The following is a 12,246-nucleotide window of genomic DNA, read 5'->3' on the forward strand; positions in this document are numbered from 1 at the left end:
ATCGAGATGAGAGTCCTTTTAGAGTCCAAAACTTAGCAACCAGCAACTGTATAATTAGGCAGATTTTTCTTTTATCTCCTTCCATCTGCAACATGCCTGTTTTTTGCCCAAATCTCATTCATTTTTTGAAAACAGGTATTTCGGCTCATGGGCGTGGCTTCAGTGAGTGCCCAGCTGGTCATTCCATGCTCCAAGCCCAGCGTCCCTGCCCCCACATCTTGTTGCGGAGGACAGATAACGGACGATCCGCGGGCGAGACAGCCCTCCCCCACCATGGGGAGGTCGGTAGGGCTGATTACCCCCTTATCAGCCCTGAATTACTGGAACAGCTGAGAGTCCGTTCTTGTGGCAGGCAGCCATTTCCGTCAGCAGGAAACAGGAAGTCTATATCACTCTTGTTCTAATGAGTCATTGTGTAAGTCAGTGTGTGGTACTTTGGGTTGCATTGTCCGTAGCCTTGTTGACCTGCATTCAATGTGGATTACTGATTTCAGATTGACCACAGGATTTTAGCATTGAGCAGGGGGTTAAAATAGATGACCTCCAAAGTGCATTATCTTCATGTTATTTTAGATATGTGCCCAGTATACCATTCTCATACAGAGTTTTCTATACCACATATTTCAGTCTCATATGCAGTAATATCGAGTTGATACTCCCCATGTTTCAGCTCCTGCAGCATAAAAGACATAAAACCCCTAGAACAACCCAAAGAAAACTCAGTGGAATGGGATATTGAAAGAGTCAGTGTGGAAAAAACTTAGAACCAGATGCAAGTAGGTCTCTCTCTCTCACACACACACACACACACACACACACAATTCCTTGATCTGGCTAGATTGCAGCCTTATTCAGACTGAGAATTATTTTTTTCTTTGTCGCCAAGATGAAATGAAGAGTACTTGATATCAATAAATAGAGGCTGTAAAGATCTGGTGCATATGGGATCGGACAAGAAGTGTGCCCACACCCCACCAAAAAATGTAGATTGGCCTCCGACACACGTCAAAGTTGTCCCAAGGGGGTTGGAAAATTAAGGTGATTAAGGCCTGCCAGCAGAACATCACAGGGGAGGAGAGTACTGTTGTGTTCAGAAGCTGTTGTAGTCTTCCTTGAAGCATCTGTTTGATCATTGTGAGACCAGGACAATTGACTACAAGGGCCACTGAACTGATCCAGCAGGACTCTCTTTTTTGTTCTTCAGATACATTTTTCCACCCCTGCCTACGTTCTTCCCCTGCAGAACCAACCGCAAGCTGATTACTCTCTGAATACACTGGTTAGTCTTTCTGTTAATGGGTCAGGTGACACTCTAATCAATAAAGATGTTTCTCCAGATAGGGACAAAGAGAAGTTGGACTTGCTTACCACTTGCAAACTCTCTCTTCTCAAGAGTGCTTCCTTGGAGCACTGAAATTTAGAAGGCAAGAGTCTCCTCCTGAGTTTGCCAATGCACAAAGCAACCAGCTTATCACACGATGCTGGCAAATGGATGACACAGAACTGAAGACACATGGGCAGAATCATAGACATCTTGCTAAGAACCAGATGAGGCATCTTAACAATTTCTGAATATTTTCCGATTACCTGCTTATTCCAGCACCACTTGCTGCTCCCACTCACCATGCCGGAGGGATGCTGATCCAAAGTTTTTGAGAGCAATGTGAATAGCTACTTTTGATGTCATTCATTAGCAAAGGTAAGAGGGGATCTGTAGCTGAATGGCAATGCTGTGCACCTTTGGCTGATAGGTGGGGCAAGCTAACTCCCTGGAGTGTTCTGTTAGAAGGATACCAGGTGGATGGCTGGTGAAGATGGCAGGAATTTTTGGTTCCCACATTCAGTCAGAGCAGAAAGTACTAGGAAGGATAGAGTAATGGTTTGTCTAATACATTCCACATTATAAAACTCTTGCTGTCTGGCTAATTTATTGTGGGGGTTTTCCCCCTAATTTTCATATTTCTTAACAATCCTAATTCAACTTGCGTTTTATTTATCCACTTTTGTTCAAAATCATATTTTAATAACATTTTAATAACAATAAAATTACATATGCCTTCCCAATTCATTCCAGAATCACAAGAGCTGTTCAACTCCTTCTCACAATCCTCTTCTCCAACACCCAACCAACCAATGTCCATGACACAAGAGGTTAGTTTCTGATCTTAAGGCTGAGTCAGAGAGCAGAAGAGGAAAATTTGAGTTCTAAAACAATATGCTTACGGATGTTGTGAATGTAATTTTTTTTACTCAAAGCAAAGATCCACAACACATCGGCGAACTCCATTTCCCCCATAGCCTTTGAAACTGATAAATTGTGATAAACATTCCAATGACTATATTCCTACAGTGTTCATCAGTCATGAATTCCCACTATAGCATGTCTCTTTTCAAAACAAAATAAAAAAATTCCTTCCAGTAGCACCTTAAAGACCAACTAAGTTAGTTCTTGGTATGAGCTTTCGTGTGCATGCACACTTCTTCAGATACACTGAAACAGAAGTCACCAGACCCTTCTATATAGTGAGAAGGTGGGGAAGGGTATTACTCAGAAGGGTGGTGGGATTGGGTGATTGACAGATAGCTGTGATGAGCCTGTTGACGACTCTTGGATTGCCCATTTGGCAGGATTAATGCTTTGTATGTTTTAGAAAATTAAATAAAAATAAATGCCTCTTTAACAGTGTGAGTTGAGTGGGATGACTTGCTAAATGGTATAGATAACAGATTCATTGCCAAAGTGAATGAAGTAAAGAAATCTTCACATGTAGAGCTCGAATGTTTGAAGAAAACAGAAGAAAGTATTTCCCCATGATTTTAAAAAAGTGCATGATAGAACATTCCACCAGTAAAATCCCTATTTTCTGTGCTAATTTTCTAGAAAAAGAGGTGCAGAAACTCACTCTCTTACAATTGCAACAGCACGCACCTGAGACGTGCTGGAACTGAGTTCCAGTTAGTTACAGCTAAAAAAGAGCACTGCTTATTACATGGATGTAGTGATATAGAAATTATAACTATGTGCATATATGAATCAACAAAAAATTTCCTTCTACACCTTTATAGGGCAATGTGACAATTAGTAGAACTGAATCATGGCATCAATGTTTCTCAAACTTTCCAATAAAGATTTTGAAAAAACACTGGAGCATAAGGGGGGAAGATGGTTCCATATCATGCAACAATGCATTTTCCACTCAATGCTAGCCATCAAACCTATATCCAAAGCTACACTAGACTCATAGAATCATAGAATCATAGAGTTGGAAGAGACCACAAGGGCCATCGAGTCTAACCCCCTGCCAAACAGGAAACACCATCAGAGCACTCCTGACATATGGTTGTCAAGCCTCTGCTTAAAGACCGCCAAAGAAGGAGACTCCACCACACTCCTTGGCAGCAAATTCCACTGTCGAACAGCTCTTATTGTCAGTACGTCCTTCCTGATACGGAAGGGGGGGTACCTTCCCTCACCCCTCCAACAGTCACCAGGGGTCCGAGGCGATGACCTTGAAGGGCACCCGGCCCTAGCGACCCCTTGTTCCCCACACCGTTGCACAAGCACCCCTGGCCCCATAAACACCGTGTCTTCTTCCTATCTCTACATATACGGGCAAAATAAGCCCACCATTTTCTCTCTTTCTCTCCCTCCATTCATAAAAACTGCCAGACCCTCCATTCATAAACCTGTCACACCGTAGCAAGTTGAACCCTCCATTCGCTACAATGGCCGCGTTCTACCCAATCAGAACCATGCATTCGCCCTGCAGAGACTAGCTCAGCGAGCTCTTGCACGCCTCATTTAACCTCTTGACAAGCTGCTGACGGCTCCCCGCTGCAAGAACAATGGAACCGAAACCAGCGACCTTGTAAAACTGTCAAACTCCTGTTACAATGTATCCATTTCATTTCCCTTCTCAATCTCCAATACACACTTGTCCGGCAAGGTACTAGAACTTTGGAAAATAATATAAAATCAACTATAACTCCGATTCCCTCCATCTTGGAATCATTCAACTCAGTTCTCTCTGGACTCCATGATGTTACCCTCAGCGCCATAATCCTCAAACCGACGGGTCACATACTCAGGAAGACCCTAATCCTGTCAGATGGTTCTGTCAAGCCCTTCCTCCGGGCAATGCCAGGTGGCAGGCGATGCATATCTGGGCTATTGTTTGACCATCACCGGTACTCGGGAAATGTTTATCTATGCATATCCCTCACTCTGCATATTTCCCCCCTCCCTTCCTGAAATGCTAATCCATGTAACCCCACCTTTCTGTGATGTATTCATGAGGTCACCCGTGTAACCCAACCTTCCCATAATGTATTCATGACGTTTTCTGCACTGTATTCTGGGACTTGGAGGGAACTTTTAAAAGTTTATGTCGCCCCATTCTCGGGGTTCAATCTCATCTTGAACCTGTTGCGCAATAAACTCGGATCTCCGCATCTTGCTCCGTCTCCGGCTGAACTCATTTCTTCCGCTAGGACCCACGGACTTAGTTCGACGAGCTGGGTGGCAGGGCAACCCCGCACCCGGAATTTTACCGTAACATTCCTAATGTCTAGGTGGAATCTTCTTTCTTGTAGTTTGGAACCATTGCTCCGTGTCCGCTTCTCTGGAGCAGCAGAAAACAATCTTTCTCCCTCCTCTATGTGACATCCTTTTATATATTTGAACATGGCTATCATATCACCCCTTAACCTCCTCTTCTCCAGGCTAAACATGCCCAGCTCCCTTAGCCGTTCCTCATAAGGCATCGTTTCCAGGCCTTTGACCATTTTGGTTGCCCTCCTCTGGACACGTTCCAGTTTGTCAGTGTCCTTCTTGAACTGTGGTGCCCAGAACTGGACACAGTACTCCAGGTGAGGTCTGACCAGAGCAGAATACAGTGGCACTATTACTTCCCTTGATCTAGATGCTATACTCCTATTGATGCAGCCCAGAATTGCTGTGGCTTTTTTATATGCCGCGTCACACTGTTGGCTCATGTCAAGTTTGTGGTCAACTAAGACTCCTAGATCCTTTTCACATGTACTACTCTCAAGCCAGGTGTCACCCATCTTGTATTTGTGCCTCTCATTTTTTTTTTTTTTTTTGCCCAAGCGCAATACTTTACATTTCTCCCTGTTAAAATTCATCTTGTTTGTTTTGGCCCAGTTCTCTAATCTGTCAAGGTCATTTTGAAGTGTGATCCTGTCCTCTGGGGTGTTAGCCACCCCTCCCAGTTTGGTGTCATCTGCAAATTTGATCAGGATGCCCTTGAGTCCATTATCCAAGTCGTTGATAAAGATGTTGAATAAGACCGGGCCCAAGACAGAACCCTGTGGCACCCCACTAGTCACTCTTCTCCAGGATGAAGAGGAACCATTGATGAGCACCCTTTGGGTTCGGTCAGTCAACCAGTTACAAATCCACTGAGTGGTAGCATAGTCAAGACCGCATTTTACCAGCTTCTTTACAAGAATATCATGGGGCACCTTGTCAAATGCCTTGCTGAAATCAAGGTAGGCTACATCCACTGCATTCCCTTCAACTACCAGGCTTGTAATTCTGTCAAAAAATGAGATCAGGTTAGTCTGACATGACTTATTTTTCAGAAATCCATGCTGACTATTAGTGATCACAGCATTCCTTTCTAGGTGCTCACAGACTGTTTGCTTAATGATCTGCTCCAGAATCTTCCCCGGTATTGATGTCAGACTGACTGGGCGGTAATTATTTGGGTCCTCTCTTTTCCCCTTTTTGAAAATAGGGACAACATTTGCCCTCCTCCAGTCTGCCGGGACTTCGCCTGTTCTCCAGGAATTCTCAAAGATGACTGCCAGTGGTTCTGAGATCACATCTCCCAGTTCTTTTAATACTCTTGGATGCAGTTCATCTGGCCCTGGAGACTTAAATACATCTAAACTAGCCAAGTATTCTTGTACTATCTCCTTAGTTATTATGCGCTGTGTTTCCTCTGCTGAATCATTTGCTCCAAATTCTTCAGGTCGGGCATTGTTTTCTTTATCGGAGAAGACTGAGGCAAAGAAGGCATTGAGGAGTTCAGCCCTCTCTGTGTCCCCTGTTTGCATTTCACCATCTTCTCCTCTGAGTGACCCCACTGTTTCTTTGTTCTTCCTTTTGCTACAAACATACCCATAAAAGCCTTTTTTGTTGCTTTTAACCTCTCTAGCAAGCCTGAGTTCATTCTGCGCTTTAGCTTTTCTGACTTTGTGTCTACACGTGCTGGCTATTTGTTTGAATTCCTCTTTGGTAGTATCCCCCCTTTTCCATTTTTTGTACACATCCTTTTTTAATCTTAACTCAGTTAAAAGTTCTTTAGATAGCCACCCTGGCTTCTTTAGGCACCTTCCATGTTTCCGTCTCATTGGTATTGCCTGAAGTTGTGCTTTTACTATCTCCCTCTTAACAAACTCCCAGCCATCATGAACTCCCTTTCCTTTTAGTATCACTGTCCATGGGATCTCACCCAGTTTTATGAAGTTGGCTTTCCTAAAGTCAAGAAATTGAGTCCTAGTATGCTTGGCTGCTCCTTTCCGCTGTATAGTAAACTTCAGAAGAGCATGATCACTCGCGCCTAATGATCCTTCCACTTCTACCCCACTAACCAGGTCATCAACATTGGTTAGGACCAGATCTAAAATGGCTGTTCCTCTTGTTGCTTCTCCCACATGAAGTTGTCTGCAAGGCCAGTGAGGAATCTGTTTGACCTTATGCTCTTGGCTGAGTTTGACATCCAACAAATATCCGGGTAATTGAAGTCCCCCTTTACTACTATCTCCCTTCCTTTTGCATGCTTGGCCAACTGTTCCAGGAAGGCATCATCTATGTCCTCCGTTTGGCTTGGGGATCTACAGTAAACTCCCACAATGAGGTCACTGTTATTCTTCTCTCCCTTAATTTTGACCCAAATGCTCTCACTTTGGCTTTGAGGTTCTAAATCTCCTTTGCATGGTGAAGAACTGAAATAAATAAATAAAGACTCATCTTGACACATCATTCTCGTCAACACTTATTAAGAACTCTTAGGATGGGGCATGAGAATAAAGCAATCAAGTGAAACCATGCAGTCCACTCTGCACTGCAGAGCAAAGAGTCACCTCTGAGCAGGGGAGAAGATGACCAGGCTCCTCTTAAGCTGAATATCTTTTCTCTGGCATGACCTAAGTGACCCACCACAATGTGCAAAGGCTCAATGCAAGTGAGAGGCAGCAAGCTGCTCACATAAAAGGCTAACCAAAAATCAGCCTGAGCAAGTAACACTCATTATCAGAATGGCACAAAGCACCTGATGGGTGACAGAGAAAGATAACTGCCTTCCAACCCAGCTCCTGCAGTCTCTCTCTCTCTCTCTCTCTCTCTCTCTCTCTCTCTGTGTGTGTGTGTGTACGTGTGTGTGTGTGCGCGCGCGTATGCGCACAATTAATGAAAGTAAATCTGATGTTTCAAAAGAGAGGAATTAACTTCCTGTTGGACTGATGCAGAAGGATTGAACCCAAGGATTGAGAATTGGATATGGTCTGAGACCCAAAACTTTAATTACCCCCATAATGTTTTGGAATGCTTTTGCATATCATTATTGCATATATTGTTATTTTCCCCATAATATAAGTTTTGGGTTTGATGCTTTTGTAATTGTCTCCTCTCAGAGGAAACACCCAACGATCTTCTGCAGAAGTTCAAGCAAGATAGCACTAGTGGCAGATAACAATGTTCTGGCCTTTAACTGTCAAGGACATGTGCCCAGTAGACCATTCTCATACAGACTCTTCTATATCACATATTTCAGTCTCATATGCAGTAATATGAAGTTGATACTTTCCATGTTTGGGCTCCTGTATCGGCAGGAGGGACAAAGAGAAGTTGGACTTGCTTACCGCTTGCAAAGCTTCTCTTCTCAAGAGTTCCTGCTTGGGAAACTGAACTTTTTTTTTTTTTTTAATAATTTTTATTAACTGGCCAATCACATCAAATTAAATCACGTCATATAAATTCCGAATTACAAAGCCAAATTTTTAAATTTTGTTGGGGGAACCCATACTTCAAGATCCAAAGGGGAATTCAGATCATCTTCTTATTACTGCATTAATGTCCAAATCAGTCCCAATCAGTCCAAACAAAGTTCATAATTCTATCCAGTCTTATCTTGGTGTTGCCACATCATATCTTGTTCATATAATTTCTCTTTCTCCTTTACGATCTCTTCTGTTAGTCTCCTTAAGCCGATAGCAAGTGTAATAATCCTGTGTGGATTTCCCGTTCCTCCACTAAGTCCAGATGGTTTCCATATATCTCCTTCGTAGATAACATCACTTTTTCCATCGTAAATTTTGGCATTTGTCGCTCTTAAGTCCCACCGAGGAGTTGATTCACGATATGTAAACAACTCTATTTCTCTCTTTCTCCTCCCAGACCCAAGAGCTCCCACAAGGCCTCACAAAATGGCGAACGGCATTTTTCCTGACTGCGTCACTCCAAAACTCTTAGCTTTCCAGCTTCATCTTGAAACATTGCTTTGGATCGAAAGTTTATCTCCACACAGCCTTAAATCCACAGCTTAAGTCCTTAATTTCTGACTCATTAGGGGAGGGGGATTCTTGTTAAGTCACATAAAAAGGTAGAGGCAGGTTTCCGCCCCCCCCCCCTAGTCATTACCGTATCTTGACGTTCTTCTCGTATTTTATTGTTGTCTTGTTATCAGAGATCTCTTCTGTCAGCAGTATTTACTCCCCTTTTTCCTTGATGTATGTGCAATTAATCACATCCAAATTTGTTCCTTTTAAAGATCATTGCAACCAGCGGCGCGAATCGGGGACGGCGTCGAGGAGTGCCGAAAATCCCACAGGAGGGCTTTGTGCCTAGTGCCCCCACCCCCACAAATTCGGGGGTGGTATAGGGCACAGCAGGCAAGGGCCGTCTCCCCCATAATCCTGGGGGGGTTAAGGAGGCTAATTACCCCCATCATAGCCTCCAAATTACCTCGTGTGGGTCGGAGAGATGTTATTGTCAGCCATCTTCCGATGCGCCACCTAGTGGCCCCGGGGAAACTGAACTTTAAAGGGCAAGAATCTCCTCCTGAGTTTGTCAAATGCTATCCTGAGACCCAATGTGGAATACAATCATCTTATCACATGATGCTGGCAAATAGATCACACAGAACTGAAGACACATGGGCAGAATCCTACACATTTTGCTAAGAACCAGATGAGGCGTCTTAACAATTTCTGCAAATCTTCCGATTACCTGCTTATTCCAGCACCACTTGCTTCTCCCTCTCACCATGCCTGAGGGATGCTGATCCAAAGCTTTTGACAGGTATGCAAATAGCTACTTTTGATGTCATTCATTAGCAAAGGTAAGAGGGGATCTGTAGCTGAATGGCAATGCTGTGCACCTTTGGCTGATAGGTGGGACAAGCTAACTCCATGGAGTGTTCTGTTAGAAGGATACCAGGTGGATGGCTGGTGAAGACGGCAGGAATTTTTGGTTCCCACATCCAGTCAGAGCAGAAAGTACTAGGCAGGATAGAATAATGGTTTGTCTAATACATTCCACATTATAAAAATCTTGCTGTCTGGCTAATCTATTGTGGGGGTTTTTTCTTCTAATTTTCATATTTCTTAATAATCCCAATTCAACTTGAGTTTTATTTATCCACAATTGTTCAAAATCACATTTTAATAACAATAAAATTACACATGCCTTCCCAATTCATTCTGGCTTTTGTTTCCCTAATCACAAGAGCTGTTCAACTCCTTCTCACACTCCTCTTCTCCAGCACATAACCAACCAATGTCCGTGACACAAGAGGATAGTTTCTGATTTTAAGCTGAGTCAGAGAGCAGAAGAGGAGAATTTGAGTTCTAAAGCGATATGCTTACTGTGACGAAATCTTAATTGGCTAATTGCTTTATGGCCCCAATTAGCCCCAGTTTATTGCGGTCCGGCACACTTCTTAGCCAAGCTGCGCCGACCTTCTTCTCTCCGGTTTCGCCTTGCAGAGTAAAAAACACAGCGGAACAAAACTGTTGCTGCTTGCTTAGATCCAAACACACCAAGCACTCATGAGTCCAAATTAACAGTTCTTTATTGCAGCAAAATATTTACAGCTCAGCATTTCTCAGATTCTCCTGGACTGCTAGCATTCATGGCTGCCTCCTGCCTCCGTCTCTCTCAGGCAGCAGACACACAACAGTGAGGAATGACTCCTCCCTCTTTCTGAATCACGTGACAGGAATTGAGGGACATCACACAGAACTCTTTAACCCTATGAGTTCTGAAAACACTAACACTTACTGATGTTGTGAATGTATTTTTTTACTCCGAGCAAAGATCCACAACAGATCGGTGAACTCCATTTCTCCCCTAAGCCTTTGAAACTGGTAAGTTGTGACAAACATTATGTGAAATATATATATATATATATATATATATATATATATATATATATATATTTAATAGAATATTTATTAAAGTTTTCAAAAAATAATACAATGTAAAACAAAACAGGAAAAAAAACAAAAATACAAAAATGATTAAAAACAGATAGCGTTTTCATTACTTATTTTCTTTTAACTTATTTTCCAGACCTCCTCATACCTTCCTTTCTTGTATTCCAATTCAGAATGTTAGTTCAGCAAATCCTCACCATTAGTTATTACTTATTTCTAAGCCTTTTTTTTCATATCTCTTAAACATTACAGCTGGAAACCACTTAATTTCTATCCAACATCATTCTAACATTCATTAATTTTACAGTATTTCTGTAAGTAGTCTTTAAATTTCTTCCAATCTTCTTCTGAAGACTCTTTTCCCTGGTCTCGGATTCTGCCGGTCATTTCTGCCAGTCCCATATAGTCCATCATCTTCATCTGCCATTCTTCCAGAGTGGGTAGATCTTGTGTCTTCCAGTATTTTGCAATCAGTATTCTTGCTGCTGTTGTAGCATACATAAAAAAAGTTCTGTCCTTCTTTGGCAGCAATTGGCCAAGCATGCCCAGGAGAAAGGCCTCTGGTTTCTTCAAGAAGGTATATTTAAATACCTTTTTCATTTCATTATAAATCATTTCCCAGAAAGCCTTGATCCTTGGGCACGTCCACCAAAGGTGAAAGAATGTACCTTCGGTCTCTTTACATTTCCAACATTTATTATCAGGCAAATGATAGATTTTTGCTAGCTTGACTGGGGTCATGTACCACCTGTACATCATTTTCATAATATTCTCTCTTAAGGCATTACATGCCGTAAATTTCATACCGGTAGTCCATAACTGTTCCCAGTCAGCAAACATAATGTTATGTCCAACATCTTGTGCCCATTTAATCATAGCAGATTTAACCGTTTCATCCTGTGTATTCCATTTCAACATCAAGTTATACATTCTTGACAAATTCTTAGTTTTAGGATCTAACAATTCTGTTTCTAATTTTGATTTTTCCACCTGGAATCCAATTTTCTTGTCCAATTTATATGCCTCCATTATCTGATAGTAATGAAGCCAGTCTCACACTTTATTTTTTTAGTTTCTCAAAACTCTGCAATTTCAATTTATCTCCCTCTTGTTCCAAAATTTCCCAATATTTCGGCCATTTGGCCTCCATATTGAGTCTTTTAAAAGCCTTCGCTTCCATTGGTGACAACCACCTAGGGGTTTTATTTTCCAACAAGTCTTGGTATCTTATCCAGACATTGAACAATGCTTTCCTGACAATATGGTTTTTAAACGCTTTATGTACTTTAACCTTGTCGTACCACAAATATGCATGCCACCCAAAAGCATTATTAAATCCTTCTAAATCCAAAATGTCTGTATTCTCAAGAAGCAGCCAGTCTTTCAGCCAGCAGAACGCTGCTGATTCATAATAGAGTTTAAGGTCTGGCAGGGCAAATCCACCCCTTTCCTTTGCATCAGTTAATATCTTAAATTTAATTCTGGGCTTCGTGCCCTGCCAGACAAACCTTGAGATATCTTTCTGCCACTTCTTGAAACAGTCCATCTTTGAAACAGAAACAACCATCAATACTTTTTTCAGTCTCTTGGCCAAAATGTCAGCAAAAATTTTGTAATCCACATTTAATAACGATATAGGGCGGTAGTTCTTAAGCTGAGTCTTTTCTGTCTCTGTTTTCAGTATAAGTGTGATATACGCCTCTTTCCATGATTCTGGTGCCCTTTTCCCTTCCAAAATTTCATTGCAGACTTCCTTCAAAGGTTGTAATAACCACTCCTTCAAAG

General features: G+C 42.1%; 1 protein-coding gene across 2 annotated transcripts in view; it reads left to right on the top strand.

Moving 5' to 3' along the window:
- LOC307220477 (mas-related G-protein coupled receptor member H-like) overlaps nucleotides 1–12,246 on the top strand; it is a 29,093-nt gene that overhangs the window by 6,709 nt on the left and 10,138 nt on the right. The window contains exon 2 of one of the 2 annotated variants that reach the window (XM_079984474.1): nucleotides 9,077–9,365. The gene's annotated coding sequence lies outside the window, so the exon portion shown is untranslated. Of the gene's footprint in view, nucleotides 1–1,453; nucleotides 1,664–9,076; nucleotides 9,366–12,246 lie in introns of those variants that run through there. The other variant, XM_079984475.1, reaches the window with a different exon arrangement.

Source organism: Podarcis cretensis, assembly GCF_951804945.1.
Source record: "Podarcis cretensis genome assembly, chromosome: 7".
Lineage (NCBI taxonomy): Eukaryota > Metazoa > Chordata > Lepidosauria > Squamata > Lacertidae > Podarcis > Podarcis cretensis.